This window comes from Furipterus horrens, unplaced genomic scaffold (assembly GCF_987537825.1).
Source record: "Furipterus horrens unplaced genomic scaffold, mFurHor1.1.pri manual_scaffold_10, whole genome shotgun sequence".
Lineage (NCBI taxonomy): Eukaryota > Metazoa > Chordata > Mammalia > Chiroptera > Furipteridae > Furipterus > Furipterus horrens.
This window is the reverse complement of record NW_028327180.1, coordinates 48,637,915-48,657,033: the sequence shown is the minus strand read 5'-3', so window position 1 is coordinate 48,657,033 and position 19,119 is coordinate 48,637,915. Positions and strand designations below refer to the sequence as shown.

General features: G+C 48.5%; 1 protein-coding gene across 1 annotated transcript in view; it reads right to left on the bottom strand.

Moving 5' to 3' along the window:
* GATAD2A (GATA zinc finger domain containing 2A) overlaps positions 1 to 4,772 on the bottom strand; it is a 105,327-nt gene extending 100,555 nt beyond the window's left edge. The window contains exon 1 of the mRNA XM_090290064.1: positions 4,463 to 4,772. The gene's annotated coding sequence lies outside the window, so the exon portion shown is untranslated. The remainder of the gene's footprint in view (positions 1 to 4,462) is intronic.
* Between the last annotated feature and the right edge of the window lie 14,347 nt (positions 4,773 to 19,119).

Genomic DNA, 19,119 nt, shown 5'->3' with positions numbered 1-19,119 from the left:
AACAAAAACAAAAACAAAAACAAAACACTATTCATTTGGATAGAACAGCTCCATACAGTAGTTATTTCCCAATTCCAAAAGAGGTCAGCTTCTTTCTTCTCCCACAGGGATTTAATGCCCCCTGTGCTATCTCTAACAGGAAGGAAACCCTGACTTCCCCAGCTATTTCAGTTATATAAATCAACAGTTTATTGTCCAGAGAAGCCTGGGCAGTGTTGAGACCCACATGCCTTTTAGAGCTGCCCACCAACGGATAACCATGTTACATTACATCTAATAAATGTACCTAGATCAATATCATTCTAATTATCCAAGGGTTTTTATTGCTGTAAGGATCTTTCAATTCAAAAAAAAAAGTTTAAAAAAACTTCCTGTTAGATAAAAGAGACTTGGTGATGGCGCCACTATCCACCAAAATGAAGTCTGTGGTACACAAGAGACACAGCATAATTTCAAATTTTAAATTCCCTTTAAAGTTGTTCACCTTACTTTTTATATATTAAAAATAATAATAAATTTTGCTCCTTTCTCATATAATGTAATAACTGTCCTTAAAAGATTTAAGAGAAATTTAAGATTGGTGGATATTTCTTGGCCTCAATAGTAATAGTAAAGTCACTTCATGTGTATGTGAGAGAGACAGAGACATGAAGGGAGGGAGTGGGGATATTTCGGGGGAGGGGGTACTTTTTTTCAAACTTAGGAGCAGGTCAATGAGCGTCTAGCTCAAATTTTCACCCATTATTTCCCCCTGGGTTTTAGCTATCATGGGTAAGTGCCATCTGTGAAAAGGGCTGGGCCAAACTCCTGGCCATGATTTTAGGGCTTTCACTAATTGCTAAGAAAGAATCCTCTCAAAAATAAAAAATAAAGAGGCTGTCCTGCCCACCCCAGCCCTCACCCGCATCCCCAGAGGCAGCGTTAGCATCTCCACAGCTCTCTCTATCCTGGGAGCTCAAGGTGAATTTTGATCTCCTCATGGGCACTAAGCCACACACTGGCCCTCTCAAAGTACTATTATTGTGTCGCGTCAAATGCCTTTGTACATGGCTTTCCCAGTCTTTTGTCCCCAAATCTGATCCATTACCTTAAAAGAACAGTTCTTATTTCAAGATTCTAATGTATGAGATCACTCACCAGGTAACTGCTGCTCATCATTCACTCAACCAGTCCCAAAATATGTATATGATCCTTTAGGTTTATGGTTCTCCTATTTTCTTCCCACAATTCTTCATTATAATCTTCTATCTTGCCTACAGTCTAATTACAGTAATACATCTCCTTACTTGCCCTTAACTCACAAATTACCCCATTTTACAGAGGGAGAAGACAAGGCCAAGGCAGACACAAATACCTCCCACATAGCAAACCACCTCACATCTGCTATCTGAACACAAAATTTCTAAGAGACTCAGGCCAGTGGGCTTTACAAGAGATATATCAACTTTCTTTCTCTTCGGGCATATTTAGCCTTGGCAGAATGTCAAGTGCTTCCTGGCCTGGGAATGCAGAACAGAACCCTAATCTCCTCAGCACAACAACCAACCTTTATTGTACACCAACCATGTGCTAGGCACTGTGCTGGCCACCTCTCATTCATTATCTCAGGTTCATTCATTCATACCATTTGTATGTCCGGGAAGCACTTTCCATCTGTAAGCATCTTTACAAACATTCACAGAGTTGTGACCCCTAAAATATTTAGTAATATGCCTATTTTATGCCATAACTTGTCCAAGCTCACACAACTAGGGAGGAGAGTCCCAGAATCTCATTCAGTTCCTTCTGACTTCAAAGCTCTCCTTTCCCTTTCTAACACTCTACCTCGTTGGTCCTCTTTCATTTAAAATAATAAGTACATGCCAGCACTTCTCTGTTCTGTCTCAGGGCACCCTAAACCCTCAACTTCCCATCATTCTTCCTCTGCCCTTTAGGGCAGTGCCTACAACTGACCAGAAAGAGGCAGTAGAAGAGCAACCAGGTCTGCAGCAGTTTCTTGCCTGGACTTGAATACCCCAGGAGCAGAGGGCCCAGGAAACTCTCCAAGCACTTCTCTACAGAAGAAAATAGCTCGAGTTGAAACTTGTGTCCACACGGTCCACCGACAGATTTAGAACTCAAATTATAGCCTCGGCAGGAGTCTTCACAAAGAACTCAAATTAAGCAAGACCCAGATGGAAACAAACAGGAGAGAGACAGACTTAAGTCAAACTGTAAAGTGACCTGCAGTTCTAGCAGAATCAGAGGAAGAACTCGAAATACTAAACCAAACAGGAGTTCAAGCCTATATTTCAAAACTCCACTTCAGGAACGTTCTCTCCATGTTTTTAGTCTGAAACTTGTGCATGGACACAAAGTGGTTACAAGTTACTCAGGTTTCAAACTGAGTTCATTCCTGTCCTTTGGACCATCTCTCAATGCCAGCATTCATCTACTTGGGCTCCAGAGAGCTCTGTGTTTGACAAAGCAGATAAAATTAGCTACTGGAGTGAACTTGGAATCTAGGGTGGGCCATTAAAAAAGGTACCCACGAGATTTGTGAAAGCAACGTAAAAACTTCTTTTGGCCAGATTGAAGTCACCTAAAAGTAAGAGAAATGAAGTCAAAACCCCTGTCCCTTGCCTCCCTTCCACTCTTCCTGGATTTAAGGTGACCCATTTCCTGCTTCTTGCCTTGCCTTATCAAACCGGAGTGGCCTACAAACTGAGGAGTCTCTAGAGATCAAGGGGTAAAGCAGAGGGCCTAAGAAAATGAAGCAGAAGACATGAAGGAGCATCCCCCCCCACCTTTTTTTGGAGGGGTGAGTTACACTATGCAGTGGGAGAATTAAGGCACTGGATAGGAAGTGCATCAGTCCCATAGCTTGACAGTGTGATAATGGGTGAACAATGTTGCAGCCCTGTCCCTCGTATCTCTATGCTGACCTGACAACACAGTGGTGGCCCCATGGCTCAAAAGCAGAGTAACCAAGATGGTCATCTTGGCAAGAGCTCCTGCTCCCCCAAATCTAGTAGGTCTTAAAGGACAAGAGAAAACAGTATTTTGTTTTAGATTTTGGGGGTTGTTCCCCCCCCCTCCTGTTTCTCAATTTCCCTTCTTGCCACCAAATCTCTCAGGTCCCTGGAAGCTGAGGTAAAAGTCCAGAGAAAATCCCCAATCTGGCAAGAAAGAAGACTGATGGGAAAGCACATTTTTCTTTCCAGAATGGAGAGAGAGGGAAGTGGGTGCCACAAACAGAAACAAAGGAATCTTGAGGTTCCAAGGAGAAATGAGGGAAAATTTTCTCCCCTAAAGAATCAGGAGGGAAAAGACAAATCAAAAATAAAAATAAAATAATTTAAAATGTTTAAAAAGAGAGAGAATGAGGAGGAAAAACTCAGGAAATGAGACACATCCTCAGGCAAGAGGAAGAGAAACCCCTCGGAATACAAGGGGACCCTTCAGAGAATTGGTGAAATCTACCATATCTCCCATCAGAAGAGGGGATATTTTAGAATAGTGAAGGCACACTTCAGAGATATGAGGAGCCTCTAGGAGTGAAAAATCTCATATTAGGGAGAGAACCTCTGGAAAAGCGAAGGACCCCTCCAAACACTGCAGCATCCATAGATTAGTGGGGAACCCAAAAGAAATGAAAGATATTTTAGAAAAGTGACCAGTTTTTTCCTCAGAAAACTAAGGATCCAGCCAAATGTATGGGCATTTCAGAGTAATCAGGTACCTCTCGGGTGAGTGGAGGCACTCATCAAAAAGCAGGGAACCCCAACAAAAGTGGGGACAGCTCAGAAAAGTAGGAAGCACCTCCAGGAAGGATTCTGACAGAAGCAGGACACCTCTGATTAATTGAGAGATACCTGGTAGAAGGAGGAGGTCACCCAAAGAAGTGCGAACAAAAAAGCAGAGAGAACATCTAAGAAAAGTAGGGGAAAAGGGGACACATCAAAAAAGTGGGACAACAGCTCAGAGAAGCTGTAATCACCTGAGAGAATGTCAGGTGCTGAACACTGGAGAAGCGGGAGGTCTCCTCAGAGAGGTGGAGGTCCCCCAGAGAAGTGAGGGGAAGGGTCCCCTAGAAGCAGGAATGTCTCCGGAGAGAAGCCGGATTCCTCAGGGAAGCGGAGGATCCCTAGGCAGACAGGGGGTCCTAGAGAAGTGGGGAGTGGCCCTCAGAGAGGCGAGGTCCCTCAGAAAAGTGGAGGGTCCATCAGAGAAGGGGCAGCCAGAGAGGCGGGACCCCATAGAAAAGTGGGGTCTCTCATTGAGGTGGGGTTCCTCAGAAAAGGGGATCCCTCAGAGAGGCGGGGAACCCCTCAGAGCTGGGGTCTCCCTCACAGAAGCGAGTCCCCGCAGACAAGGGGGTTCACACACCGGGGCGGTCCCCTCGGAGAAGCGGAAGCCCCAGAGAAGCCCGGGGCACCGGAAGCCGGGGACCCGCAACCAGCGGCTCTGGCCCCTCACTCACCGAAGTTGCTCGGCGCCTCCAAGGGCAGTTCTGGGTTCCGGGCGGCCTTGGACAGCGGAGTCGGGTCCGGTTCGCTAGGATCCCGTGGCGGCAGTTACCCTCAGGTGGCGCCCGCGGTGGCAGTGGCGACAGGACGACGGACGGCGGACCGACAGACTGCGCGGGCGGCGCGAGGCGCGCTCGGGTGGCGGGGGTGCGCGTGCGCGCGCTAGGGCGCTGACCTCGGGCGGGAGGAGCTGCCGCGCCGCACTCAGAGCCGCGGCTTGTCTAGCTGTTCAGTCTCACACTGAAATTGCCCGCTTCCCAGCCCGGCTTCCCCGGTTGCTAGGCAGATTTCGCTTCGCACACTTCCGGGTTGAGGCGCGTCTCGCGGAGTGGCGGCGACGCAGGCCAATGAGGTCCGGGCGGGGCTTCTGTGATCCACGCCCCACAGCGGGCGTGACCAGCCTCACGATGGACAGCGCCCGGCGGCCAATGAGCGCTCGGGCCGGCTCGCCCTCGGGATTGCGCCGGTGGCCTGGGCGGTCCCGAGGAGGCGGGACAGAGTGACTGACAGTTTGCCTGCCAATGGTAGAGTGGAGCGGGCCTCAGGACCAATCAGAGCCATGAAGGGGCGAGGCCTACGCTTAGGGGCGGGAATATCGCGAAGGGCTGGGCCTGGGAAACACGTCAATCCTAGGCCAGCTTGCTCGGACCCTGGAAGGTGGTTAGACTGGGCCGCCCGGCGACGGACAACTGGCTGAGCAGGGGGTTCCCCGCAGTGCTCAGCAGGGGCGCCCCACCCACAATGCACCGGAGGCAGCCTGGGCCGGGCGGGTGTGGAGCGGGTACGCCGGGTGATGGGCGGGGTCGCGTAAGGCGCGCTCTGAGGAGACTGAGCGGGCTGTCGCCTCTCCTTGTTCTCCAGGGGATTCATTGCCACTGTGCTCTTTCATGAGTAGTGTGGGTCCGAGCTTCGTCTAGAGGATCCTTTCCTCTGGCTCCTGTTCTGAGGAGCATCTTCGGGATTCTTTACCTGGCCCCAGTTCTGAGGAGAATCTTAAGGAATCTTGCTTTCTGGCCACTCTTCTGAAGAGAATCTTGGAAGTTCTTTCTTGCTCACTTTTCTCAGAATTGCCAGGATGAGGCTGATTTTGCAGATTCGGAACCCCAGCTCTCTTTTCTTAGAAAACTTGAGAGGGCTCGGTCTCCTGCTCCCTTTACTAATAAAAACTTGGAGAATTCAGGGCCGCAAATTCACTGCTTTTCCCGAGCAGTATTTGGGGAGCATACCGCGCCTCTTCTGAGCATTATTGGGGGCCCACTGGCTCTCTTCCTTGTCTGAGGAGCAATTGGGGTTTTGTGCCCCTGGCTTTCCAGTCTGAAGATAAGTTGGGAAATTCCACTTTGTGTGCCCCACCCCCCAACCAGAGGAGAAAACTTGAACCTCAAGCACCCCTCAACAGAGGAATTGCAGGAAATCCATGCCCCGCCCCCCCCCTCACTGCTTTTACTAAAGAAATGCCAGGAAGTTTTGTTCCCTGAGCTTTCTCTAAGCAGTATCAGAGTATTTCAGGAAAGGTACCGTTTTTCCTATGAATTGTGACCATTTGACTCCTCTTCCCTAGAAACTTATGGGGAGTTATACTTTCCATTTGGAAAAGTTATGCAATTAGCCTTTTTTCCTTTTTTTGAGGGGAATTTTCCTTTGAAACTGCTTGCACTTTCCCAATGGTCAAATCTGTGGCCCTTTTCTGGTTCTGTTCCGCCTCCCAATTTCCTTCTCTACTGTGTGGGGCCTTTCCAAGAAGTATTTTTGCTTTCCACCCTCCCCCAGACAAAACTAATCAGTCGCTCAAACTCTGCTGTAGCAGGTACTCTATCTTACCAGGTATTAGAGGCCTTCACCTCTGTCTTCCCCCAGTTAGTCTGAACTCCTTGCCTGATTTTCTGCTGAAGAACCCAGCTTTGCCCTTAGTAGTGAACGAAATGCCCATTGATTCAAAGGAGTGAAGAAGGCAGCAATGAAAAAGACCTACAACCCTGTGAGGATTTATATGCCAAATTTATACCCCCTCCCTACCTTGTGCACCAAAGTGTGCGAGAGGCTGAGATACCTGAATTATAAGACAGAACTTGTGAGCCAAGATGAACAATGAAGGAAAATACGTCTGTTAGGCAAGGCAGAATGTTCCACTAAAGAGATACCAAGAAAATGTAGGAATGTAGAGGAGGAAGTGATTAAATGAGATAATGGATGTGAAAGTGCTTTGTAAACCAGAAGCAATGTACTAGGGTGGAAAGGATTATTGTTATTGTTACAAGTGGGCTGACATTCCTGTAAGAAAAGAAAAGAATAAAATCTGAGAGTCTCAGGGATGTGAGGTTGTCAGGCCCCTATGGGACCTGACTCCCTGAGTGACCTGAGCCTGGACCCAAGTGGCAAGGCTAATAGAGTCCTTGGCTAGGGAATATGAAGGCTACGTGTTCCCAGAACCCCTTGTTTACACCTCTGGTATACACCACATTTTGCAAGTGTCTGACACAGTCTGGGTGGATAATAAACACTTGGCTCTTCAGGGCTGGCAAAACTGGGGTCAAACCCATACCTGCCACTCTCTAGCTATGCCAGTTACTTTCCTCAACCATATCAGAAGTGAGAACACCGATCTCTAAAGGTTGCAATGAGGATTGTGAGGTCAAACAGTTTCGCCATGCCTGCTGCACAGAAGACCTCAGGAGATTTTCATATCATTCAAGTCACCAATCAGGATGCTTTCTGAGGGCAAGAATCCAGCCTTATTCATTTAAGTAATCCCTCAGTGCTTTTATAGTTACTGAATTGAACAGGAATCAAAGAGCAGGTCATTGTCCAACCCCTTCATTTTATACATGAGAAACTAAAAAGTCCAGAGGGCAATGTGACTTGTTCATACCCCACTGCTACTTTATGGCTGGTGGCTGGATCCTAAGCTCGCATTGACTTAATCTGACTTTGGGCCTATGTACAGAAAAGGGGAGAAGGGGAACCTGTACCCTTGAGTCCTTGTGCAAAGCAGAGCCTTGTTGAGAACCTAAAACTCCCTGTGCCTTATCTTTCTCTTAGGCAAGCTGTGGGAAGGTTCTAGATACAGATCTAATAGAGTCTCCAAACTCAAGAGCAAAGGGCAAGTGGGGGCCCTAACCTCAATCAAGACCACCTAAATTAACTTTGTCAAAGAGAGATTGCAAACAAATCGAGGTTATTTCAGGGTTATCCTGTGTAATTTCTACACTGATCTCTGGAAATGTCAGGACCTATAATGACATCTTACCTTTTATTTTAGGAATGCACAGAATTTCTTTGATTCTCTGGGAAAAAGGCATTGCCTGGAGGCAAAGATGTTGGATTAAGGTATGTCCATGAAGTCTGGAATCCTAAACATAAGCAAGAGTCCCATTTTCTGGGAAATTGTATGCTCAAAGAATCCAAGGCAAATGGGCATTTGTCAGAGGGAATGAAATGCCCCACCAAAATGGATGACATGAGCACGGCTTCTGACATACCAAGAATGGGCTTTTCTTTCCTCAGTGGTAGCAGTGATTGCATCTCTCTGCATCAAGGTGTGTCTTCATGGGTCTGAGAAATCATGTGGGCAAACTGGCTAAGTGACATTCACAACCAAATAGGGAAATGGGAGCTGAACCAGCTGACTACACAGGCAGCAAGGAAGGCAGGGCCTCAATGGTAGAAAAATGAGGGCCTGATGGGTGCCAGCCTGCAGAGATCTCCTGTTGGTGGTGTAGTTTTGGACAAGGAAAAATGCCCAATGACAACAAAAAATGACAGCTGGTTAATACCAGTGGGGATAGTATAAGCACAAAAGTTGAAGTCCTCCAGTGTCACTCAATGACAGTGGCAGTTCAAGTACACACAGCAAAATGTCTCCTCCATCACTGCTTCCTAAGATTTTTGGACTACATAATTCATTTGGGTTTGCCAAGCTTGTCCTTCCTACTGCTTCCCAGGCTCTGACCCATCTGCTTACCAAAGCTCTGGTCCTCTTTATTAGAAATTTCTCCTGGATTGCTGCTGAAGCATAGGCAAGAGAACTGGGAGAGAGATACTTGCCCCCAGACATGGAAACCATAGGATTCTGTTTGGTCAGCACAGATTTTCCCCTCTTCCTCCCCTGTGGGTAGGCATGAAGCTGGCATTGGGTGAGAGGTAGGGTAAGCACTGAGAGGGTGGCCTAGAATGAGAAAATAATACCTAGTGCCCCCATTTTATTTGTTATTTTGGAAAAGTAACCCTTTAAGGGTCCACTCATTTATTGCTATAGTTGGTATTAGAGGGTTCCATATCCTAATATTCAACCAACTGCAGATCAAAAATATTTTATTTTAAAGTTACATTGTTGCCCTGGCTGGTGTGCTTCAGTGGATTGAGCTAAGGCCTGTGAACCCAAAGATCACCAGATCACCGGTTCAGTTCCTAGTCGGGGCACATGCCTGGGTTGTGGGCTGGGTCCCTAGTTGGGGGCATGTGAGAGGCACTCGATCAATGTATCTTTGGCACACTGATGTTTCTCTCCCTCTCTTCCTCCCTCCCTTCCCCTATCTCTAAAAAGTAAATTAATAAAAAAAAAATAAGTAAATAAATACATTGTTGCTGACATGTACTATATCTGTACTAAACATGTACATACTTTTTCCCTGTCATTATTCCCTAAATTGAGCGTCGGCCTGCGAGCTAAGTGTCGCTGGTTCGATCTTCCAGTCAGGGTACATCAGAGAAGGAAAACTCTGACTCCAAAAAACCTCCGCTGCCTTGCGGCATACCTCTTCAGGGGAAAGGCTAAGGGAGTAAACCCCGACAAAAAATCCGGAGCCGGAGTCCCTAAGGCGGTTTGACGTTGTAGTCAACACCGGCAACTCCTGCGGCGCACCTGAAGCCAAGCTGTATTGACTCCGTCTTTCCCTTGGACCCTTCAGCTGCGAAGAGAGGGGGGGTCTGCTGCATGGGCAACAGCAGACCCTCCATATCACCCTGCCCAGGCTCTGTAGCTTCAGGTTCACTGGAGAGGACACTCCAGCGTCATCGCAAGATGTCGATTCAACACGGGAGGAGACAGATACCGTGTCACTCCCGAGTCGGACTGCACAACCATTCTCGGCGGTGCAGATGGACTCTTAAGAAGCTACACCATCGTCTCTCGAGACGGACGGCTGCCGATTCGATTCGATTCCCTAAACAATACAGTATAACAACTACTTACATAGTATTTACATTGTATTAGGTATTATAAGTAACCTAGAGATGATTTAAAGTATACTGGAGAATAAGCACTATTTAAAGTATATAGGAGGATATGCCTAGATTGTATGCAAATACTACTCCATTTTATATAAGGTACTTGAGCATTCTTAGATTTTGGTATCTGTGGGGATCCTGGAAACCAATCTCTTATGATACTGATGGTTGACTGTATATTAATGTATTCTGCAAATATTCAGTGAGCCCCTAACAAAGGCCAGGCACTGTGGGGTAGAGCAGTGGGCAACGGTGCCAGGGAGGAGACATCCCTCTTAAGTCCCCTGTCCCCTTGCCCACAGGCAGCTGCTATCACCAGTCTCTGTCTTGCACATCCCACCAGAGAGGTTCTATTCCATACACAGAGATCCACTTTGATTTTATGGAAAGCAAGTGTTCTAATGGGGGAATCCTTCTCACCACAGAAGTGGGCACCCTCAGTCAGTAACTCAGGACTGTCCTTTGGGATTTGGTTCCAGTCTCTAGAATGTTCCTGAGAACCAAGCACCATCAGTCCCACATTGTGGTCCACCCTGCCTTGGACCCTTCCAAAAAGGACAAAGGTCCTAGGATCCTTGGGTCAGGAGTATTTCTACATATCAAGGGTTATGAAAGGTCATCCATCACCCTTTGCCCACATCTACAGACTAACTGACCTTACTAGTGCAGGAATCACCAGGACCCCCTAGTCTGGAAACCTTTGCTCTGCTGCAGGTGATACTGAGAGCCACGGGGTTGCAGCTTGGGGGCAGATGAGACCTGTGGCAGGAGGTTTGGTGCAAGGGCTCAGGTTCCCCATTGGAATTGTCACTCATGGCTATTCAGAGGCCTGTGGTCACATCCTGGATGCCTGGATGCCATAGTAAGCAAGTCAAGGAGGGAGGGACAGGTTGACAAAGTGAACAAGGTGACTTAAGCTACTAATGACAATGAAAAAGAGCAATCTCAGGTTGTGACACTGTGCCCAGGGAGAACTCCAGCCAGGACAGAAATTGGAGGCTTGTAGATTTAAGCAGAGACCTTAATCTTAACAAGGACTCAGCCCAGGGACAAGCCTTTTGGGCAGAGGTGGCAGTGAGCACAGGGCCAACTGACACAGGAGCCTGGGAGGAGGTAGGATTTTACTCTGAGAGGAAGAAGTAAGCATGCTGCAAAGTGCTGTGACCTCTGCTGCCCCTGTAAAAGTCCATGTTTGGACTCAGTAGTCTTCCAGCTCTTCCTTTATTCAAAGATGTTCTTGAGCTCCTAGGGTGGCCCAACTTGGCAAATGAAAACACAGGGTACCCAGTTAGATTTGAAATACTCCTTTAATATAAGTATATCTCAGAGTGTTAGAACATCTTCCATGTGCTGGGCCACTCCTAGGTTTAAATACTCCACAGGACCCATGACCTGGTGCCTTTGGAGGAACTGGTCAAATATGAAAGTTAGAATCTAGTGTGGCTTGGGAGAGAGAAACAAACCAGCTTCAAAAATTCACTTTGGCCCCACATTGTGACCACGAATTGATGATTCTTTTGGGTGCCCCCAACTCTTGTTAGATGTTCCCACTACATTGATCAAAATGCCTTTGGCATCCCACACATCACAGACACATGTCATGTAGTGTGGACTTGGAACCAGACTTAGGTTCTGGCCCTTTTCATGGGACTTAAGAGAAGGATAGGAGTATGTTCAGCATTCATTCCCCCTTCTGTCATCCTCACTGGCTATGAGCACCAGATAAAGTGTAAAGGTTGGAATATTCTGGAGAAAGACAATGTAACTATGGGCCACTGGTCCTGTCACAGCGGCTCACCAACATGGCCATGAGCTCTATCTTTGTGCAAAGCCTATCTTGGCCTTGTGCTCCACAGACCCACAGTCAGGCCAAACCTGGGGCCTGGGCCATTTCAGGACACAGCCAGGGAGGGGCAAATGATCCCTGAAAAATAACCTCCTTAACTCAAGGTTTTGGGCGTGAGAACTAGTTGCTGAGAGAGAAATAGATCCTGCAAAAGAGGGATTTGGGTGTGGCCCAGTTGGGACTTCCCTCTGTCCTGGTTAGAGGACAGAGGAACTTTCCGGAGGCAGGAAAAACTTCCTCTGGAGATGAAGTCCCCTTTCCGGAGGAGGGGGTGGCTCAGGAAACAGAGTGGTGGCCACTGGGCAGTGGGTTAGGGGCACTCAGATTAGGGATCTATCTGGCTCTGAGGCATCTGCCAGGGGTTGGTTTGTGGTTGGGGCCAAGATGAGCCACTGCCCTATCCGATGTCAGAAGTGCCCTGGCCATTGGGCACCTGCTATTGAATACCATGTTATAGGTGGAGTCAGTGACCCCATCTCCGTCACTGTCACCATCTGACTGATGGCCCTGCTGCCACTCAGTCCTACACAGTGCTGACAGCCCCAGCCCCAGATGCTTGGCTTTGAAGTAGTGAGCACAGCATTCATCAGATCCCCATCTTGGTGGCCATGTAGCAGATGTTTGCAACGTTGTCCAGCTCTGACTGGCCTGGTCAGGGGAGGTTTCCCCTCTGTCCTGTCACAGCATCCCCCACATGCCCCTTGGTTGTCCCTCCTGTGGTGAGCTACTCCCCTTTCACAGTTGGGACCGTGCTTACTCCTATTTGAGGCCCCTTGTCGGGCTCGTGGCAGAATGTCCACTCCCTGAGGTCAGGGACTTTGTCCAATGTGGTTTCTGCGGTGTCCCTAGCACCCCATAGGTGCCCAATAAATATTTGGCAAGTAATGAGGAAATGGTGTAGCCGTGACACCTGGAGAACTCTGGGAACCCGCATCTCCCACCCCCAAAGTTACAGGTGGGAAACTGAGAGGCCCTGAGGTGCAGGTCATTGTACATTCTTACAGATGATAACAGCCTAGCCACACTGGGGTCTGTGTCTTGCTCTCCCTCCCTTGTGGGGACATTGCCCAGGCCACCTGCGCCCCCTGGTGGTGGAGCATGGATCGGCCAGGTAGCCAACAGTAACTGGTGAAACAAGCAGGTGAAGGCAGAATGGGAGATATACTTCCGGTTCACGGTGACACTTCTGAGCAGTTTTGTACTTAACCCGTTAGGGAGCGTTTGTGCTCAAAACTCTGGTGGCAAGACTAATTCAGGGCCACGTGGACACTCGCTCTGGACAGAATGCACCTAACTGCAGATGGAGTCTGAACTCCGCATTACATAGACAGTAAATGCAAGAATAGGGGTTAGAAATGACACTTAGGACAAAGCTAACACACACTGACAAAGTGACCCATCTCCAGAGAGCTGTGTTTCAGAGAGCTTTTCAGCACACAGGACAGGGATGGGGCAAACGGGCACTGATCTGTCTCTCACAAACTAAGAATGTCATGCTTTGTTTTTCTTTTTAATTGACGAGAGAGGGAGGGAGAGAGAGAGAGCGAGAGAGAGAGAGAGAGAGAGAGAGAGAGAGAGAGAGAGAGAGAGATTTGCTGTTCCACTTATTTATATGCCCTGACTCAGGATCAAACCTGCAACTTTGGATGACGCTTTAATCAACTGAACTACCAGGCCAGGACTTCAAGAATGCCATTTTTTTTAATGACATTTGTTGTAGCAGCTGTAATGTGTTGAGAGTATTATATTCTTTATGAAGCATCACTGTAATAATTCCTTTAACTATTTTCTGGTCCTTGAAAAAAGCATTGCAAATATCAAAGTGCAAAGAAAATCAAATTCACATAGAAATGAATCCTTTCCCAACAAATTGTACTGTAATCTCACTGTGTGAGCATGAATTTGGGATGAAATAAACATTTCAACTTGTAAGCAATCGTCCTACCCCTCTCTGCCCCCCTCCCCAGGGCCCCCTCCTAGAGGGTAGGGTGGGGATGGATAGTGAGGCCTCCATAGCCCTCAATATCCAGTTCCCTTGTTCCAGGTGGGGCGGGCACCTCATTCTCTGACACTAGCAGCACCTCTCCTCCCATGTCCAGTACACAGCTCTGAGCTAACTGGGGTTGTGTTGAGAGAGGAGGCTGGGTGAGGTTCAAATCAAAAAAGTGATGTCAGGTGCTACACAGGCTGGACCACAGAGGCAGGACTTCCTGCCTCTCCCTGAATAGTTTTCTTTGCAGGGATAATGTAAACCCAAAGCTCAAAGAGGCAAAGGGATGAAATCAATACACATCAAGGACATTTTCAATTTTCAGGCCCCCTAGAGCCTATCAGCCTGGGCGTATGAATGAGGTCTAGACTCCCCTGCTCCCCTAAAGGACAGTAGGGTCCTGTATTTCGGGGGGGAATCCAGCTACAGTTACTGGGCATGCTGACACCTGTGGACAGCTTAAACGGATGTTCACATGGTATCTGCTGGACCTGCCTGGAGTTGCTCCATGTGCTCCTCCCCTGGGCTGCCCCACGGACCCACTCACCATGTGCCAGGCCTGGGCCAGTCATTCTGGTGATGCTGAGCAGTTACAGGGAGAGTGCCTCTGGCAGGAGGACAGGTGGGAGGGAGCACAGAACATTCCCAGACCATGCAAGGAAGAGGCTGGATGACATCAGGTGGGAGACATGACTGGGGCTAGGGGAGGGCTGGCAGATGGCCAGGAATGGGCAGGGTGACCAGCAAGTTTCTGAGAACTGGGGGTGGGGTGTGGGGTGTGTGTGTGTGTCAGGAATCACTAATGAATGGGCAGAGTGTGTGTGTGTCAGGAATCACTAATGAATGGGCGGGTGTGTGTGTGTGTGTGTGTGTGTGTGTGTGTGTCAGGAATCACTAATGAATGGGCGGGTGTGTGTGTGTGTGTGTGTGTGTGTGTGTCAGGAATCACTAATGAATGGGCGGGTGTGTGTGTGTGTGTGTGTGTGTGTGTGTGTCAGGAATCACTAATGAATGGGCAGGGTGACCAGCAAGTTTCTGAGAACTGATGTGTGTGTATGTGTGTGTCAGGAATCACTAATGACCTCTGTCCCGGCCACTTGATGTTTAGGCCAGCTGCCCTGGCCACCTACTGGCCTCTATGAGGCCCACTTCTGTCCTCCCCTCAGCCACATGGCCACCACCTGTTGTCCACTTCTCCAATCAATGTCCCTTTGCACTGACCAGTTCTGCCAGAAGAAACCTGTTTGGAATTACCAGAGAAGTTCTCAAAACTCTATGACCACAGCAGTGTTTCCTCATTCACCAATATCTGGTGTTTTGTGCAAACTTCTCTGGCAACTGCTCGTTAACTGGAAGAGGTTCTGCCTTCTCAGCCAGGCATTCCAGGGCACTGTCCTGCTGCCCCGACCGACCTGAGCCCAACTGCTCTGCCTGCCTTGGCCACAACATGCAGATTTTTTGCATGTGGGTGCCTCCTGTCTGGCTCCTCATTATCTTCTTACATCTCCTGCTTCAGGACTTTCCCACTGCATCTCAGCTTGATGGCTCCTGCCTGTGTCCCTCATATACATTCCTCCACATGTATCTCTTCCACATCATGAGCAAAGAGGGACCAGACTATGCCTTGTCACACTTCTGTCAGCAGGCCTGACTTGCAACAAGCTCTGTGATGTTTGGGGATGTGAGGTGGCCGCTAGGAGAGTTTCCACTGAAACAACCCCTTAGGTACTGGATTCCTGAAGCTGCATGGACGACAGGAGTGAGATGACTGTGGAGGATCTCTGTGGGAAAGTCACTCACTTCTGTGTATGGGTGAGGGGGCCAGATCCCTGGGAGGCTGCTGGGAGCCTAACCCTGGGTAGCCAGGGCTGAGGTGACTTCTTGTGTCAAGGACCTCTTCCCATAACAGTGGCCATCACAGGAGCAGCCTGCTGGTTCCACTGTGAGCTCAAGGCATTGCTCAAGTTGAGCAAGCTCAGGACACACTTCCTACACAGACACTGTGAGACTTTAGAGTGGAGGAAATTATATCCAGCTGACAGAAGTCCACCCCTAGTGGAAAAACTGCCTGAGCCCAGGATGGCAGGGTTGGAGCAGAGGGAGTCAGACCTCAAAGGTGGGGTAGCAGTGTCACTATGCTGGGGTGAATCACCCATACATGCAGTGGACAGCATTTTGGCCCCAGAACCATGGCCCAAAGGAGTACTCATACGTGCCCTCAGGAGCAATCAACTGAGGCTCAGGATGCAGAGACGAGAACTACTTGAGGGCTTTGATGCAGCACAAGCGGCAGCCCAGCACCATTTCAGCACGTTAAAAAAACAGCACAACCCAATTGAAAACATGTTCAAACAAAATGTGCAGCACACCCACTGCAGCACTGTTCACACACACAAGGGGGAAGCAGCCAAACACCCACAGATGAACAAAATGTTCATCCACACAATGGAATACTACTCAGCCATAAAGAGGAATGAAGCACTGATATACTGCAATGTGGATAAACCTGAAAACCATGCTAAGTCAGGGAAGCCAGACACAAAAGGCCATATATCATATGATCCTATCTACATGCAACATCCAGAACAGGCAAATCCATACGGAAAGCCAACTGATTAGTGGTTGCCAAGGGTAGGGGAAAGGGAATGGAGAGTGATTGCTAATGGAATCAAAGGGTCTCTTTCAGGGTGATGAAAAAGCTCTATAAGTATAAAGAGCTACTGCTGTACAATATTGTGAACGTATTTAATACCACTGAATTCTGCACATTAAATGGTTAATTTTGTGTCTTTCACCTCAAAAAGAAATATGAAAAAAAACCAAAACCCCACATAAACCCAGATACATGGAGGCTGGCCAAGGTGTGTGAGGAAGTCTTGTTGAAGGCCAGGAAGGAACAGACAATGCTTCAGGCTTTGCATGGGATGTCTCAGGGGTTCCTTGCCTTCCAAGCAGGGATGGACAATAGGAACATCATCAACAGAGGGGAAGGCTTGTTTCCAACAGGTCCTCTGGTCCAGGTAATGGGATCTGTGTCCTTATGCCTGGCTGATCAGCATAAGCCCCTGGAGCCCTGCTGGCTGGGCAGGGCAGGCAAGAGCTTATGTGGGTTCGCACAGGACAGGGACACAAGGCAGAACAAGACTACAGTGAGTGACAGCTACTGAAAATGATTTTACTTTAAATACAAAGAAAAAGAAATTCACAAACAAGAAACTACCTTCTATGGTTATGTCTTTTAAACAATATTTTGCATTTATAAGTTTTTCCTGATTAAAAGCACCAGCTGAAATTACAGGCTGCTAAAACCAAATCACAAACCCATTAGAAGATATTATGCCAAACATACTTATTAAAAACCTTTTAACAAAACAGAGACAATGCAACCAAAAGCATATCCATTGTGCCAGGCTGCCCTTATCCAATTTTCTTGCCAGTACTCCCAGTTAAGTGGGATAGGGAATACTTACCCCCAGGGAGAGGGCCCCCACCATGCCCATGGGCATCTGCAGGAGGAGGCAGCTGTGGTTTTGAGGGAACCTGGGGCACCTCCTGGACCAGAAGCCCAGACCTGCAGGGTCGGGACCATCTGCTAACAGGAAGAGGTGGGAACAGCACAGGAGGGTCTGACCAGCTTTCAGCGACTGACCTGACCACAGGAATCCTGCTACTACTGCATGCCCTGTAATTTGAAGTTTGGAGTTTTTATCTGCTTTTTCTAAACACTTATGACACGTGCAACATCTCCCTATTGGCTTGCTTGCTACCTGTCTTACAATTATGACTGAGTGCGAAATTGTGAAGCACTGAATGTGGACTCACAGGAAGGTATGTATAACAGCTTGATGTAATTGGTAGATGCTGCAGTAAAGGGGAGGTTCAAAACCGTACACATGGTTTGGCTTTCATAAAGCTAAAGTGGAATATTAAATATCGAGTACTAAATTTTTAATTGTAAACTTAAAAACTTATCCTAACCTTACACATATATAGATAACAGAGTGGTCACTAAAAGCACTTTAACATCGGGACAGACATTAAGTTTTGAGGTTCTTATTTCAACTGCTCTACATACAAAATGCCCTAGAAGCAAAGAAAGGCTTAAATAAATACACAGAAACAAACATAATGTGCAGCGTGATAAAAGTAATGTGGGTCTGGAGAGGTCAGAGAAGTATGGGGTTCAGGCTAGTAGATGTAGCTTATAGCAAGATGGGGGCTCTATCCCTTGGGTGGAAGGAAAGGCCTGGGGGGCACCCTTGATGGAAGAGGAAGACTGAATGGGGACAGCTTGTGGCTGGGCTTACGCCCTCCTCCACAGGCCCTATGGGCCTGGGGGTATCAGCAGAGGGGGCAGCCCCGGACAGGGCCAGATTCTCCCGGGTGACACAAGGATGGTGGGTCCTATCCCTCTGACTTGTGGCTCACTTGTGTACCTGTCACTAGCCCCCAAGTAGGCAGCAGTGCCCTGCCACAGGCCTGATGAGGGCAGTGGCTCAGCACAAGGTGATCTGCTGACAATCGTGCTTTGACTAAGGCACACCCACCCAGGGTCAGGGCCCAAGTAGCTACCTGAGTGATCCCAGATCCCAGCGTTCCTTCCATCTTAGACACTGAGGCCTTGAGAAGCAGCCTTCACAGTGCAAGGTTAACAAGACTCAAATCAACAAGCCACGCTGACCAGCAAAACCACTCATCACTTCTTGGTGAGGAGCTGCTCCCAGGCACCAGAAGCTGGAGGGGCAGTTACCTCGACTACCCCCAATCCCACCATCACCATTGGGGCATCTCTAGACTAGCCAAGAAGAGCACAGAACTGAGCATGCTGCCTGAGCCAGGCAGCACCCTCCTGGGACCAGCTCAGGAAGTTTCAATGCTGTCTTGAGACCCAAGGCAGGTAGGTCTCCTCCCTCCCAAGCGCAGGGTCGGCTGAGCTCTGCAGAGGAGGCCAAAGAGCAGTCCCAGCCCCTTCTTTTGGCACCCTGAGTTGGGCTGAGGAGGGTCCTCTCTCCTGCTTCTTACCCCACAATAGATGCTGACTGGGAAAGGTGGCTGGTGTAAACACAGGAGTCTCAGCTCTGGCTCTGAGAATCACCACATGCACACACAAACATGCACACCCGTGTCTATAACACACACACACACACACACACACAACCCCCCCCCACCCATGTCTACAGAATTTGCACCCCCATGGCCAGAGAGTGATCCAGTCAAGGTGCAGATGATGTTCGGAAGGCGAGTTCCTGGGCCTCCAGGGCCCGACTAGAGGCCCTAGCTGTTAGAAGGATGGATGCTGCAGATAAAGGCAAGCTGAGAAAAGTGTAGCAGGACATGCATTTTTGTCCCTGATGTGTGCCATCACTTCTTTACAATTTTGGGCCACAAACTGTCATCTTGCCTCTGAGCTCCGGAAGCTGCCGTGTGATCAGAGGGAACACTCTAGCCTGGCACAAAAGCCCAGGCAATGGAAGTCACATGGCAATACCCAAGTGGTGCCACCCACCGGGTACTCCCAGCCCAGACAAGGTCCCAGGAAGGTGTGATTC